Genomic DNA, 17,005 nt, shown 5'->3' with positions numbered 1-17,005 from the left:
CCTCAGGGGGTAAGATACTTGCTCAAGGCAGCCTGGCCAGCAGGTAGCTGCTGTGTGACAGTCACAGCTGAGGATACAGAAATTTGGGGGCCTGAGGTAGGTGTGGAGATTCCTTGGGAATCAGAGGAACATTTTCTTTTGTCCAGATGTTTTCCCTGTAGTGTTGTGCTGAAATATTTTCTGGGTCAAACATGAAAGACAAAGGAGGAGGAGAAGGGATGACGAATAGGAGGAGGAAGGATGAGGAGGAGGTAACAACTGCTCATGCATCTTTATATAACTTCTTCGGGTTTCATATGGGAAACTTGCATTGTGACCGTAGGATGGAAGGACCACTCACTATGTGGGCTCATGGTGGAGGAAAGGCCAGGTCAGGAGCCCTGATGGCCAGTGTGGATGTGGAAGGTGTTGAAATGGTACATGGACACTAGGATCAACCTGGCAGGGGTTTGAGTTCTGGCTCTCTTCTTACAAGTTGGATCAAGTCACTTCCACGTGCCAGATTTTAGTTCCCCATATGTCATGTGGGATAATGAAAGTAAGTTACTCACAACAACAAAGATTCTAAAAGGCACTGTACTAAGTGAAAGAAACCAGAGCAAAAGACTAAATGCTGGTGTGGTGATATAGCTCAGTTGGAAGAGTGCCTGCCAAGCAAGCACAAAGCCCTGGGTTCTGGCTCCAGCACTGCCTAGAGCTGAGTGAGGTGAAACACATCTGTAATCTTTGTTCCTGGGAGGTGGAGGTAAGGAGGACCAAAAGTCAGTGTTGTTCTCAGCTACATAACAAGTTCAAGGTGACTTTGGGCTACAAGAGACCATGCCACAACAACAACAAAGGGGCCATGAAAAGCTGTTTAGCCTGAGAGTGGAGGAGACAGTACTACTATAAAGAAGCATAAGGAAGTTTCAAGGGGTGATGGAATTATTCCTTATTTTGGTTGTGATGTGGTTCAGTGACTGTAAATATCTATTCAAACTTCAATTATACTTCAATAAAATTTTAGAATTACTGTTGTTATTTAAAATAAGCAGCTCATAGGCTTTTATCACCATTAAATTAAATAATTTCAGTAGTAGGAGCACAGCCAGGAAGGAGTAAGCTCTTTCTGCACATTGCCCAAGTTACCACCATCAGCTCACTTCATTACCTGTGTCTGGGAGCCCAAAAGAATCTGCAAAACATTGAGTGAAACCCCTGTAAATCCCTTCTGGTTTCCTAAGCAACAGTACAGAGCACTCAGTGGAAGAAGTCTTCCGTTCACTAGACCAAAAGAATCCATTTCTAATCGTTATAGAGCAGAGGTGAGTAACAAGCTAAGGTGGTAATTACTCTATAACACTGAGAACATAAGTATTTACTTAAAATTTAAAAAAATGCATTGATGAGTCTCCTCGTTCCTAGCATCAATCCAAAGTTGTATGACTTCTGTGATTTGAGAGATTTCTGAAATTGTTTATCTCAAAACTCTGACCATGTTAGCCACTCAGAGCATGGAAATATGACTAGAAACAGGACCATGGGCTTCAGATCTTGTTTCCTGTCTATGAAGCATCATCCCAGACACCTTCTCTCAGGGCTGAACTTCAGGTCTGACACTGTACCCCATAAATATGTACAATTGTTACATGTCATAAATTGAAAACCTATTTTGACTGTCACCAATGTGAAATGACCCAACCAAGACTCTCATATCTCTGATTTAGTTTCCTCTTCTGTGAATGCGAAGAAAGAGACTTGAATCTAGAAAACTTAAAAAAAAAATCTAAATTTGTGTGCATTTTCCTGCATATCTCCATTTCTCTCTTTCTTTCTCTATATATTTATATTTGTGTGTGTGTGTGTGTGTGTTCCTGTGTGTCCATGTCTCTGTGTGTGAGTGTGGGCGTATCATGATACAACATATGCTCCTCTTCCACCTTTTTTTGCGGCAGCATCTCTCTTGTTTAAGGCAGAGGCTCTCTTGCTTGTGGCTGCATATGACAGGCTAGCTGGCCCACAAACTTCTGCGGATTCTCCTGTCTCTGCTTCTCAGCTTGCCATAGATGCCCTAGAATTACAGACTCATGCTGTAGTGTCTGGCTTTCCAAAGCTTCTGGGACTTAAACACAGCTTCTCAGAGTTGCACAGCAGGGGCTCTAGCCACTGTACCTTCTCTTCAGCTCTAGAAAAATTTCAGAAGCCAGTTCCTAGAATTCTACAACCCATAGAATGAAGAAGATGTGCTGTGGTTTAGCTATCGTGTCTACCATCTTTAATGGGAATTTCCGCGGCTGTACAATGGGACAATATATACCCTAGAAGAGGCTGTCTATGAAGAACATATATGCTGTCTGAAAGTACTCAATCCCCTTTTTAGTCCAGTAAGTGATGTTTTCCCTCCCTTTTCGCTTTCACTGTCTCCTTTCCCCCTTGTGTGTAAAGAATTTTAAAATAATGTTAGTAGCTCATGTTTTATTTTCCCCATTTGTCCAGAAAGCATATCTAGTTTTGAGTCTACCTATGTGTGCACCAAGGCTCCTGTCTAGCAAGGTGCTGGTTATTTATTAGAATACAGTCTAAATGGCTTTAGAATGGTGACAAAGCCAAAAGGGCACAGTGTGCTAAAACAAATCTCTTGATTCTTAAAACCTAAGTTTGTCTTCTGAAAGTTTCTTCATTCCTTTCATTCACTCATTTTATTCATTTATTTACTTGAAATCTCTGAGCCCCTCTGTGGGCTAAGCACAGTACTAGGCATGAATGACATAGACAAAAGCCAAAAGGCTTCTGGGTAAGGGGGAGGAGACATAGAGGCCAGGTCATGAACTTGTACAGGTCACACCGAGGGACAAAGAAGAATGAACTGGGTTTTCACAGAGACAGAAAAGGCTGCTCTGAGAAGTGGTGTCGTGGAGGCCAGACAAGATGGAAGATGAGCAGGTGCTTATCTGCTGAGGTGCAAAAGGGAGAGTTGGAATGAGGTGGCTGGACAGAAGGAGGAGCTACTGATGGTCAATGGCACCACAGGCACAATAGGCCACTATGATTGACAATAGCCATTAGAGAGGAGTTAGAGTGGTCCTAGCCAAAAAAAAAAAAAAAAAAAAAATAAAAAAAAAATGAGATGATGAATCTGCCAATTACCTTGTTCTGATCATTACATAATGTGTGTGTATATTGGAATGTCACACTGTGTCCCACAAATATGTACAATTATTATGTGTCATAAATTGAAATGTATTTTTTAAAAAAGAAGAAGAGAGGGTTTGCAGAAAAAACAGCAATACACCAAGGCCTGCATATGTACAATGGTCCTGTAAAACCTGGAAAGTACATCCAGGTCGCTGGGGTCAGAGTGAAGGGCTTACATAGGAACTCTTTAAGCAAACGCTGACCTGATTGTGAAAGGAGAACGTTGGTGCTGCACAACTCTTGGTGACAACAGAACAGAAGTCAACCAAGTTCCAACTCTACTGCCAGTCATTCATGCTGGCAAGTAATAGCTCTTTGCCCTTGATGGTTTGGCCATAGTTCTTCAGATCTTCCTAGGGACTTGACCACAATTATATCCATTTCTTTCTGCACCACGCACCAGTCCTAAGCACATGCTGGAAGGTGCTGTATTTGAATGCCAAGGCATCACTGTTTTGTTTTTTTTTTCTCTGAAATGGGGACAGATTTTATACTGTCTACAAGCTTATGGCTCAGGCACAGGAAGAAGAAATGAGCCAGTCTTATAATGATGACCCACAATTTTCTGGTAGGGTGAGATAAATTGAAGAAAACAAGAATTATCAGATGCCTAAATATATTAGATGCTTTTCTTCTCACCTTCTAAAACTCACTATCCAAACCACACCTCTTCCTCTAGACCACCTTTCTTCTTCTCCAACATCACTGCGTACATTCTAGAACTTTCTTCCAAAGCAGAGAGAGGAAGAGGAGGAAGAGGAAGAAGAGGAGGAGGGGAAGGGAAAAGGGAAGGAGAAGGAAAAGGAAAAGAAGGAGAAGAGTGTGCTTTTTGTCCCTGCTCACATCTCTGAGAGACCACTGACAAGCACGTGCCCCAGAGATCAGGTTCAGAAGTAGGTGAGAGAAAAGTCTATGGTTTTGAGCTAAGTTAAAGGATACTATTAAACTAGCCTGTCAACCTACAACTTTGGGGAAAGCCCTCAGACAGTTTGGCTCCTAGTCTGGACAGGAACGAAGGAAATAAATAAGTGTGCATACAAATAGAGCGAAGCTTTGAAACAAAGGCAGACAAGAAAAAGAGAGTGGAGAAATGCCTTCCCTTTCAGAGCGGGTGAGCTAGCTCCCATTTTAATAAGATGTGTTTCCCCCACAAAATGTCTTTTTTTTTTGCCTTTGTTCTTTCATTCCTTTCTCTGTTCCTTTTGTCCTGCTTCCTCCTGGTTCTCAGTATCTACCTTTGGGTCCTCTGTCTTTTCTTATTTCTTGTTCTTTCGGTTCTTCTCTTAAAGTTCACATTAAAATACCAGCCTTAATCCCCACCATGGCATTGCTCAACTTGTGGTGTGGCTCTGTGCCACCATTAGCTATGCAGCGAGCTTTTACGTGGCTAAGGAACATCTTGTACAATGCCACTTTTTATCAAAACCAAATAGCATAACAATGCATACAGAGCCCCGTTCACAGCAGCCTCATGAGATTTCATTATGATAAACGCAGTGAAGCGGTATTCTAAAATCCATCTCTACTTGAAAATAAGTCTCCCAATGCCTCTCTCTCTCTGCCCCCCACCACGCTCCTGTCTGAAGTCCCCACTCCTCCTCTGCTTGCTCACCTCCCCACCCTCTTGTCATCGAGTGCTTCCTTTGGCCTCCAACTGTTCAGGTTTCACCAGTCTGGTGACCCATGAGGACAGGGTTGCACCACACTGGGGTGGAGCTAGAGGGGAGGGAGGGAGAAGCTTGGTTCGAAAGCCCCACTGAGTCTGAGTTTGACTCCCCTGCCGTCATGGTCATCATCCTGCCTAAGCAGAAATGTCTTACAGATGAGTATTCAAGCTGTATACATCAAGATAAGAAAGATGGCAAGTACATCCACCGAGCTGAAAAAGCTTGGCACTAAGGTTGGAGAATGCCTGGGTCTCCTCACTTGCTGAGAGCTTAGAGGCTTCTCCAGGACCCTCCAGGGAGAAGCAGAGAATAAACAAGGCCTTGGCATGGTATTGGATGCTGGGAAGCACCCTCAAAGGCTAGCTTTTACTCCATCGTTTCCTGTAAACAAGGGAACATGGGACTCAATCCAAATCTACCCTCTACCTTTAGATGATTCTTGCTTTAATCTCCCAGAGGAGTCACAGAGCTTCCAATAGAAATGTTTTATTTATACTAGGACTGAGGTCTTCAGTGCTGGGAGGTAGGAGGAGGGACTAGAGCAGAAAGACCATACTGTTCTCCTATAGTGTGGGCTCAGAGCCTGCCTTGCTCCTGGATATTACTCGTTCTTTCAAGAAGTATTTTTTTTCTTACGATGACAGAATGCTAGGCTCTAGGCATGAGAAATTTTATGCAAGACAAAGTACCTGCCTGCTTTCACAACTCGAGAGGAAACATAGAATAAATAAAACAAAATAAATTCATAAATCCCACCAGTGATAAGTGTTACAAAGACCTTTTATTTTGTTGCTTCTTAGAAAAAGATTTATTTTTGGTGTGTGTGTATGTGTGTATGTGTGTGTGTGTGTGTGTGTGTGTGTGTGTGTGTGTGTGCGCGCGCGCGCGCGCGTGCGCGTGCGCGTGCGCGTGCATGCGCGCGCTACATGTGTATGGGGTACCACATATGTGTGGCTGCTTGTGGAAGCCAGAAAGTGAAAGATCCTTTAAACCAGATTTACAGGTATCTGTGAGTGGCTGTGAACTGAAGCAGGGTCTTCGTCAGGAGCACCAAGTGTCCCTAACTATTGAGCCATCATCACTGCAGACCAGTTTTCATTACTTTTAACAAAGTACAGGAGAAAGACAAGAAAGGGTATGTGTGGCCGCCTTGGTTTCTTGTCAGACGTGCTGTAGAGCTGAGATCTGCTTATGTGGGAGCTGGGAAAGCACATTCTTAACTAAGCAAAAGCTTCTGAGGTAGGGGCAAGCCTGGCCTGTTGGAGAACCTCAAAGAAGGTTCCTTGAGGCTGGAGTGGAGTGACAGGGGAAGAGGGGGCTCTCAACAAGGCCAGATCTTCTCCACCTCAGTCCCTTCAATCCCAAAGCCATCCAGGCCCTTCTGTACATCAGATCAGTGGCCGAGGGAGGTCCAGTCCTGGGCTGTGTGGGGCTAGTTTGGGGAGTCACTGCTTTCTGCTGTGGAGAGGGGCCTCCTGGTCTGTGAAACATCACCCAAGACATGCCTGGCCCACCACCTCTCTGCCTGAGCACCAAGAGATTAGTGAGCAGTTCAGCCTCTGGGTGTGAGACTTAAACTCTTAATTCCACACCATTACCACATGGGTATCAGATTGCCACCAAGGATTTCAAAGGCCTCGTTTGTGCCAGGAGGTTCTGTCAATGAAGGGTTTCTTCTCCCGGCATTAGTTTTCAGGCTTGATGTTTGCTGAAATTCCAGTTTGATCAACACAAACCAAATGGGAGAGAGAATGAAAGGGTTTATGGTGCCTCAGTGAAGGCCTCTGTGAAAGAATCTTGGGGCTCATTTGAGGACTATTCAAGCAGGTTTAGAAGGAGGGTTAAGGGAATCTGTTGAGAGCATGTGTTCTGAAAATAATGCTGTCTTTGTTAATAGTTCAGCTCTGCTATCTGCTAGCTGTGTGACCGTGGGCCTGTTAAATTGACATCTCTGTGCTTTGACTCCTCATCCATAAAATGTGGAAAAGACTAGTGGCTACTTTTAGTGTTGTGATGATCAAAGGTATTAATCCATTGGAAGGACTCCAAGCAAAGCCTGGCATCATGTAAGGGATCCATGCTTGCTCACCTTTGTCACCAAGAGATTCACTACAGAGTAGATATGGTCCTGGGAGTGTAGGCAGGGCAAGGGTACACTGAGGCTAAAACTGACAAGTCAGGGTCACGGGTCCTTCTTAGCTTATCCTCCCTGTTGGCATCATACAGCACTCTTAAACTATTAACCTCCCAGAGGATGGCCTTTGGTTTCAGGAGTGAATGAGTAAAAAAAGGTGGATGGCTCTTTGTATACCCATACTTCCCAGCAGAGAGAAAAGATGAAAGCTATGATGAAGAGAAAGGAATGTGTCTCCTGTATGGGAAACATCTTGCATCTAGGAGGGAATCGTTGGACTAGTTCTTGAACCCATGGGATCCATGGAGAATCTGGTACTACAAGATGCATGATGCCTGGGCTGTTCTGTCAAACTTAAAACAAACAAACAAAAGCAATTGACCATTTAAGTCAAAGGAAATCTCACCAGGAGAACCCAACACATACAGTAAACAAATGCACAAACAGCCTCCAGCCATCCCTTTTCTCTTATGACTGTCTCTGAAATATAACCGAAGAAGAGGGCATGATTCAAAAGGAAGAAACAACCAATGACTTATCCACCGGGACCTTAAGAGAAGTCTCCATCATTTCTTCAGTTGCGTATCCTCTAGAAGGGTAACTAATTTTATTAAAACAGCATTAAGTACCTATTTATAAATTTATAACGCCATCATGAAAAATGGAGTCCCTACTATGCATTTTCCTATCTGTAACTTGTTCTCCCAAAAAGCGATAACCCACAGACTTTAATTTCCTTCTTGATACTGAGCTCTTCACCTTTGAATAACACACCTTCCTAGTAGATGTGGCTGTTTCCATCCTAGATGCTTACCTTTGACCTTCTATAGTGGAGGGTAAGGGCTGGCCTCTCAGCATCACCGCTTTGACTCTTCCTGGATCCTCCCACAAAGTACACACTTCTGCTCACCTATTCACTCACACATAACTGTATTATTTTTGTTAATTCAATATTGACTGTTTACATGACAATATATATGAAAATATTGGCCACAGATGAGCCAAGCAATGTGTCATGGCCGTGTTTTCTTTGTTATACATTTACTCTGTTGTTAACACTTGTGTCCTATTTTCTTTACCTGGCTTTGTATACTCAATATTAATTTACTCCCCCAATTTCTTCCTCGGGGATATGATCCCTGGTAAAGACAAACCTACAATATAGCCAAAGACTTCCATGGCATCCGTTTTCCTCCTGCACTGCGGTTTGTTATTCTGGCATTCTGCGCTACTGCCACTCTTCTGGACTGTTACCCTATACCAAGAACGCTGAGTTCCTCTTCTGAGTCAAGTCTCTGGACCTTGGATCCTAAGGTTCCCTGGATTTTAGTGAACTACATCTTGTAGCATTTTCCAGGAAACTTTTTTTAAGAAGTAACCTTTTTCTTTCTTTCTTTCTTTCTTTCTTTCTTTCTTTCTTTCTTTCTTTCTTTCTTTCTTTCTTCCTTCCTTCCTTCCTTCCTTCCTTCCTTTCTTTCTTTGTGAGACCTATATATTACGGTCTTTTTTTTATTACAAGCTCACTCATCAAGTGTCTTGGTGCACCCAACTTCTTTACCATGAACACAGCCCTTGTTGGGCTCGTGCATTTTGGTCTTTGTCTGTTCAAGAGCTGAAGACTAGGTGTCCATTTAACCTTACCCATGAAGCGTGGCCAAGCACCTCTCTTGTGCAAGCAAGTGCTCCTGAAGACATAAGCAGCTCACTGTGGTGCCAGACACGCAGCCCCTCCTCAAGATAAGGCAGGGTTCTTTAGTGCCCTCCTGCAGCATCCGCCACGCCACACTCTCAGCGTGCTGCACTGTGTGCCACAGACTGTGCTCGGTGTTGGGACTTGTACCGGGGATGATTAATTCATATATATTTATTTTGACAGGTTCACATGGAGCCTCCGGGCCGTATGACAACACTGGGACTTTTCTTTTGGCCTCTCATCTCAACTAGGTCAGCTTCCCTTACTTTAGTCAGCAGAAGCCAAACTCAATAGAAGAGCCTGCCAAGAAAAAGGCATAATAATGAATAGTACACTCTCACAGATGTCACCGGGCCGACAGCATAAAGACCTATTGTTAGAGTTGAGGGGCTCTGGGGGGGTCAGGCAAAGCTCATTGTCACCTTCTCAAGCAGAGAATATGCCAGAACCTCCATCCCCTGCTTCAAGAGATCTGTGAATGACTTCTGGGCAAAACGGTCCATTCCTTCTTTGTGAGCCCAGCTAGAGGGGATCTCAGAAAACCTCCCAGTAAACATACCTGTGGTTGGTGCAGCTACAGAATCCAGAAGGGAAAAAAAACGACCCCCAAAATACAGCTAACACGGGGGCAGCCCTGTGCAGAGGACTCGGTGACAGCAAAACTTAACGCTTCAGATTTGGTTCCCAGAGGTATTTTTCATTATCACTCTGTGGGGATGCAAGAAAAGAATCCAACCCAGTGTGGGGTGGGATTGATGTGACTGTCCTAAAGTCACATTGCCCTTCTGACTCCACGACTCTGTCGCTAAAATTTAGCCCAAGAAACCAGTGAAAGATGTGAAATATTATTGCTAGAAATTACAAGTTAGCGGAATAAATAATGGAAGAACAGAGAAAAGGAGTGATCATAAAGAAATTTACCAAAATATTGCTATGTGATTACAAAGCAAAAATTGCGTAAAATGTCTTCCTGATTAACAATTGGGAGTCTATCTTCATTCAAAGGAATACTGCACATTGTGTGATATTTGATTATGTGATAGAAATATATTCATAGAAAGATGTTGATAATATGCTATGTAATGTGTTTGTACATAGGTATACATACAAACACAAGAGACGATCTGACAGGGAAAATTCAAGGTATCAAAAGAGCTCGTTTTGAAATGGCAGAATAATGTTCGTTTGGTTTATTTATTTACTTGCCCATCCGTGTTTTCTGTAATTGTATCACTTTGTTTTTATAATGAGAAAAGATGATTGTGTGGTGTTTGAATAGTTGAGTAACGAAGAAAGAAAAAAGCACAGCAAGCCAAGGAGGCTTCACCAAGGCCCATGGCTTCCCAGGAGCTGTTTCTTGGCACTCCTCACTTCATCAGCCCATGGTCTGAGGTGCTCTGAAGCACAGGCTTGAGCGGACGTGACTGTAGGTGGCTTAGAGATTAAGTCTTGGCTGTAGCCACAAGGGTCCCAGCCGCCCACATAATATTGGTGAGTCAGCGCTTGCACTGTGCTTGCAAGAAGCATTCAAGCATCAAGCCTAGAGGTCACAGAAAGGTCATCTCTCCTCAGAAGCCCTCACATAGATGCTAATCCTACAAAGGAAGGCCTTTTTCTCTGGAAACTCTTCAGGCTGGAAACTGTCTGTGGTCTTGGGCTGTACCTTCCCTGCTTTCCAGTCAGCTCACAGCTTAGGAGAGAGCATGCTCACCCTGTGTAACGTGGTGCCCTCTCTCCAAACTGCTGCTTCTCTCAGGGAGATGCTCAGCTCAGTGTCAGAAGAGCAGGATAAGCTTTTGGAATATGTTGTGTCCCAGTTCTTGGCACTTTGCAAGCTTAGTGTTCAAAATCTCCAGCTTTCAAAACAAAGTATTGGGCTTGTTTTGCCCAACATCTCATGTGAAAGACAAAGGTCGGAATTCTAACCAAGTCTCCAACATCCAGAGCTTATTTTCTAACTTGTGTTCTGGCTGCTTTTCAAGCTCTCTGTCTGTAGCCCACCTACCTGTACCAACCATGGCTGTCACCCCTAATGTCCTCAGCTGTGTCAGAGGATGTATTTCTCCTTCCTTTGGGGAAGTTCAGTGAGTATCATATGCCTCATTTCCCTCCCCAGAGATTGCAGGAGCCCAAAAGGCAGAAAATGGCTTCCTCAGAGATGAGCTAAATTATGTAGCCACAACGACCTCAAAATCTGAGTTATTGAAGCAAATAGCTTATTTCTCCTTTTCTCTGCCTACAAGTACATTGTGGATCAGCTGCCAGGTTTTGCTGAGCGTAATCCTGATGGTATGCAAGCTGTCAGACCAGAAACCATACTGAATATTGTCAGGTTGCATGCCAAAGAGAGGAGAGAGAGAGAGAAGGAGATGGAGAGAGAGAGAAAGTATTATCCAGAGTTCTTGGCCAAAGCAAGTAACGTACTCTGGTCTTTGAGTGGGCAAAGACAATACAGTCTTCTTGTGTGCCTCTAGAAGATAAAAAGGTAGGTATGTGGAAAGTGGTCCAATTCCCTTGCTAACTGTATTGCATCCATCAGCACCCAAGGTGATGTTGGTTTAAAATGGTTACTCAGGTGATGAGTTGATCTACTGAAATGCCAAGGAATTCATGACTGCCTGGGACTCTGGGAGAAATTAAAAATAATTACGACGTTTTAAGTTGCCTGGTTGTACACTCAGGCAACCTCAGTGTACAAAATGGTACAAATACCATCATAAATTATAGCACCCCAATAGAAGCACGTTTCCTTCCTATTACTGCTGTAGCAAATTACATGTCATTACATGAAAGATATTAAAACATTAAAACAACATAATGTAGCCTTTTACAGGCTCCCAGTTGGAATTCTGACACAGGTCTAAAGAGCTGAAATCAGAATGTTGACATGCTTTTTTTCTGTCTGAAGACATGAAAGTCAAACTCCTCTCAGGCTGTTTGTGGAGCTCAGTTTCCGGTGGTCTTGGGGCTAAAGTCCTGGGTTTTGCTGGATGTTAACTGACAATGACCCCATTTCAGTAGGTCACTTCCCTTGCTTATGCTCCTCCAGCATCTTCAAAGTTAGTGCCTCGGTGATTAGATTAGGACCAGCTGGAGAGCCCAAGATACTCTCATCTCTAGGTCTTCATTGGTCATCATATCTGTATAGTCATTTTTATCATGTGAGGTAACATAGTCACAGATCCCAGGAATTGGGACAAGCCTATCTTTGAGGGGAGGGACCATTATTGCATTTGTTTAAAAAAAAAAAAAACACCATACAGATTTAATATACATAGATAAATTTTACCTATAAACTGCATATTTCTTTACTTTTTACAGTCCAGTGTGATTGTGCCTAGAGGAGAAAAAGTTAGTTACAAATGGGAAGTCAAGGGAAGTGTTAAGCTGGGCCTGAAGGATGAATAAATGAGGTAGGGAAGGCGGAGGAGCTGGATTCCAAGCTGGTACTTACAGGCGAGCGAGTCCCTATCCGGAGTGCCAGTAGTAGCTAAATGGAGCTATGGGACAAGAGAAAGGATGGAAAGATTTCTCAGAGATGAGCTAAGGTTTGTGATCACAACCACCTCAAAATCCGAGCTATTGAAGCACAGAACTTATGTCTCTTTTTCACTACATACATGTACATCATGCATTTGCTGCCGGGGTGGTGGGCTCTCGCCTCTAAAGATTGAAAAAGCCTTTTCAAAAGCTGCTGTCTTCACGCAGCTTCTCTGGGCTTTGGGGAGCAATTAATCTGGAGCTGTGGTGTCACACAGAGCTGGATTGAGTCCCAGCTCTGCAGCTATGCTGTGAACTCACTGACAAGGTCCCCATCTTCCTCAAGTCTGACCGCCTCATCTGAGATGTGAACTCACCAGCAGTAACGCCTAGGCTTGATTGAAATAATGTTTAAAGGGCTTAGAATTGCTTGGAGGTGCCACTGATTTTACCAGCCAGGTCCTTCCTGGCCTGTGATTGGATCTCCTGCACTTCGAAGACAGTAAGGAAAGAAGAGACAGGTGGAGCAGGGTAGGGGTGGGGGCAGGTCTAGCCTACTCTCCCCTCTCCACTACCAAGTTCATGGATCCCTTTTTCCCACTCACCAGACGCCTTTGGCATGTCTTGACAAGAGACCTTGGTTTCATCTCCAGATATCCTCCCTCTGCCTGCCATATACTTGTCGTGGTCCTGTGCTTATATTTGGTAGCAAAGGGACAGTGCCAAGACCAATCAAAATCACATTCTCATGTCCTGAGAGGGGGTTGGGCCTCTCTTCAACTCCAAGACGCAAATCTTTTCTATGACCCAAGATGGTGGACTTGAGTCCGTGTTCACTTCTGAGTCTGCAAACCCTGGGCATTGATACAGATGTTGCTCCGGCATGTAACAGGTCTTTGGAGAAGGGAAAGAAGGGCATGAGCAAAGGTTTGTGCATGTAGATAAACCGGAAGTTTGCTTGGTGATTTCAGTACGGTTTTTAACATCTGAGTTACAATCACATGAAAACAGAGATCATTGATTAACCAGTAGGCTTACCCAGTAGGTGTCCAGTTCTATAGGGCCATAATGCGAATACAGATCCACTAAGTGAACTAAACAAGACTACTAGCCTCAGTTGCCCAAGGCAGGACAGGAGGCAGGTGGGGGCAATGCCTTTCTCCTCACCACCCACATGCTCCCCACCCCACTATCATTTTTTCATACCACCAAAGTAATAAGTAGTCATTTCAAAAATACAGATTACTACAGAGGGAGATAAATTAGGTTCATGTACAGACCCACCTCCTGGATAAAACCATAATTAATACTTTGCGATGGTCTTTCCATTGTATCTCCACACACTTTCCAACTCAGCCAAAATGCAATTACTTCACACACCTCGTCCTGAGCAAATAAACATTTTAACTCCTTGTGTCACCCCCCCCCCCCAGCCCTCATTTCCTACTCGGTATCTCACAAGTTATTTGTAAACCGGGAATACAACTGTAACCTGGTGTACGGCAAGAAGGTGGTGTATGTCAACAATTATCAGTATCACAAGCAGCGATCCCAATTATCATCTTGCTTAATCACTGAAACTCTGCCAAATCTTTAGAGATGAAAACCCGAGGCTCGGAGAATTATCACTCACCCAGCCTACATAACTCACAGAGTGTGAATTTAGGATTTGCAAGGACAGACAAGAAAGACAGAAAGAAAATTTTCCATGGGAGATTTTTACCTTGGACATTTTTGCCAAGTTCTTAAACTCATTACTTAAAAAGCCTGGGATAAGAAAGTTTGCTCCAGGGGCTGGCAAAAAAAATGGCTCAGCAAGTAAAACCATTTGCCAGCAAACCTGATGCCCTAGGTTCAATCCCTGTAATCTCTATCACACTATATCACAGAAAGAGAACTGGCTCCTGTAAGTGGCTTCTGGCCTCCACACATGTATTACCATGGTGTGTGTGTGTGTGTGTGTGTGTGTGTGTGTGTGTGTGTGTTTGTGTGTGTGTGTGTGTACACATAAATAAATAAATAAATAAATAAATAAATAAATAAATAAATAAATAAATAGATGTGATAAAAGAAAGTTCCAGACTCTTCTCCGAGTGTCTGCTAAATTGATTTGGTGCCAATTGTTTATGCCCAGCTTACTTGCTCTAAAACTCAGCTTTGCATAAGAAGCTGCTTGGAAATACCAGTTTTTAAGAAGTCTGTCCTAAGCCTTGGACACCCCAGCCTGTCACTCCTGATTTCCAATCCCAACCAATTGCTGCTTGAGAATAATAAAAATTCTGGCACAGAACCATTCATTGGGGTTTCCCTTAGCCCCTCATAAAGGCATTTGCACTAGCCACTGCATCCCTGAGTCTTCAGAGCCCCTCTTTAGAACATACGACATTCAACTATCGTTGTCATTGTCTTTGTCATAACCTTCACTTTATTAAACTTCCTGCATTAAATAAGTTCTCGGGAGCTTTCTAGATAGTGTCTTGGGTGAACTTATCCCTCATGGGGGACTCTTTTCCTCCTCTTCATACATTGGCATATACTTACAGACATGGGCATGTGTGTGCACATAATTATGTTGGGCTAATATAAGTCATGTTCTTGAGCAGCCCAGAATTTGTTCAGACCAAATATCACCAGGGTAAATGGTGGCATGGTGCCTGTTTTGGTTGTTTAAGGAAATGTGATAAAATTAATTAAGAGAGCACCAACTTCCAACTCTTAGGCAGTGTAAAATGTTTGCACCTAAGTTTTCTGCTTCTCTCCTGTCCCTACAGAGAACTAATGGCCAAGCTTACTAAAGCAGGGGTCTGAAGACTGATCCAGCAAGTTCTCCAATCCTACCTGGCCTCAAGGAGACTACAAGGAATTTCTCCGTGTAGAGTCCCATTGCTAAAACAGCCTGTGTGCTGATGATGACACATGCCTGACACGCCTTGGATCCTGCCATTGGAACATCATCCAGATCTAGGATCCATATTTAGGATGGGAAACTTCGTGTGCTCATGTGGGAGGGGAGGGTATATGCCTGCTTGTGGATGCACTTCATTTTTGCTGCAGAAGACCCTCTGTTAAAATGCACCTATCTCCAAGGCAATAAAGTAAGGCGTATTAGTCAGTCATACATTATTGTAAAATGTTGCATAGAATTGTTTCTCACTATTGACCTGGTCCTGGGGACACCAGAGCATGTGAAAGCTAGCAGCCTTTAACCCAGGTAGGTGTAATGGAAAAATGAGGCCAGATATGAACATCAGACCCTGGGGAGGAAGATCTTAAAGAGAGGCCTGACCTTATAACCCTGCTTACCACCAGCTTCAGACACTGGGTGACCTTAGATAGATCCCTGGCCTGTCTTGATGACTCAGCCCCACCCTGACAGTGATCAGGGTGACCTACAGCTCCAGGCAGCTGGGTGCAGAATTAATTAATGACTGTGAGGTAGCCTGAAAACAGCAGGCCCAATGAGATGCAAGGCATGATCATTAAGTTATTAGGAAGCTGGGTTAATTATTGTGTCTAAAGTTTCTGGTAGAAAAGGGTCAACTCTCTGTTGTTCTGGACGAGAAAGAAATTGGTTGCTGAGGAAAAGTACTAGGAAGGAACACAGCTCTACGGTTCACAGCTTGTTCTCAGCCTGTGCTGGAAAGCTCGGTCTTTCTGCGCGTGGAAGAACCAGCCTTTGGAGAGAAAGTGGCATATTTTAGGATACACAGAGAACAGTGGACATCCTTTTTCATCTAGACTTCTGGCTAACATGACTTGCCGATTTGCCCTAGAAAGTGAGAATGCCAACTGGGGAAGAACTGGTCTACCGTGATTCCTACCACTGTCCATTGGGTGGCCAGGATGAGAGCCAGCTGTGTCCAGGTGTTTCAGAGATGAGGTAGAAGGGGGAACACAAAGCCTGTTCACTAGATAGGTGTGGCATTCTGCAAACCACTTCCTGCATGCCTTTCTTAAAGATTCATCTTGAAAATGCCACCAATAGAGATAGGCCCCATGACAAGATAGGGATGCAGTGAGAGGGTCTGCGGTTATCCTGGTGGATGAATGCATGTTGGTTCATCAGATCAGCAAGTAATAATACAGTAATAGTACCCTGAGGATCCAGATTTAGGATGCGTATCTTCGTGTGTGTGTGTGTGTGTGTGTGTGTGTGTGTGTATGTGTGTGTGTGTGTGTGTGTGTGTGTTTGCCCAAGAGTAAGAGAAGCCGGAGGACCACCTACCTAAACTCATTCCTTGTTTGTTTGTTTGTTTGTTTGTTTGTTTTTGAGACAGGGTCACTCGCTGGCCTGAATTCCCAAGTAGACTAGCTGGCTAGTGTGGTCCGGGGGCCTGCTCATCTCTGCCTCCTTGAGCTGAATTATGAGCACACACCAAAATGCCCGGCTTCTTTCAAGTGGCAGGTCCTCATTGGGTCAACTTCCCAGGTTGGTAAGTTTTGACAACTAGGAGGGAGGACCCAAAGTTTCAGAAGCTCCAGCTCCAGTAACAGAAGAAGGCACAGGCATGGGATTTCTATCAACAGGGGGATGAGAATCAAAACACATGTCATTGCTGTAGCTATTCGTTTTACAGAACCTTTTACACATGAGAGCTTTGAACATACATTACCTTCCTCATCCTTACCTTTTTAAGTGGAGTACACTGAAGCATAAAAAGCTGAAGATGCTTGTGAAGTCAGAGACTCAGTGAGCAGAGGCAGAGCACAATCTCTGACCAAAGACTAGAAACCCTCCTCTCACAACATCCTCATCCTGACCCGAAGGTCTTTTCTCACTTGAATTTACCAAGCCTTGGGGATTTTACCTTTTCTCCTCTTGAGTAGTACCTGAGACTGTAGTAGTTGGTTCTTTGC

This window comes from Psammomys obesus, unplaced genomic scaffold (genome assembly GCF_907164565.1).
Source record: "Psammomys obesus unplaced genomic scaffold, mPsaObe1.curated_primary_1811, whole genome shotgun sequence".
NCBI lineage: Eukaryota > Metazoa > Chordata > Mammalia > Rodentia > Muridae > Psammomys > Psammomys obesus.
Note: the sequence above shows the minus strand (reverse complement) of the source record.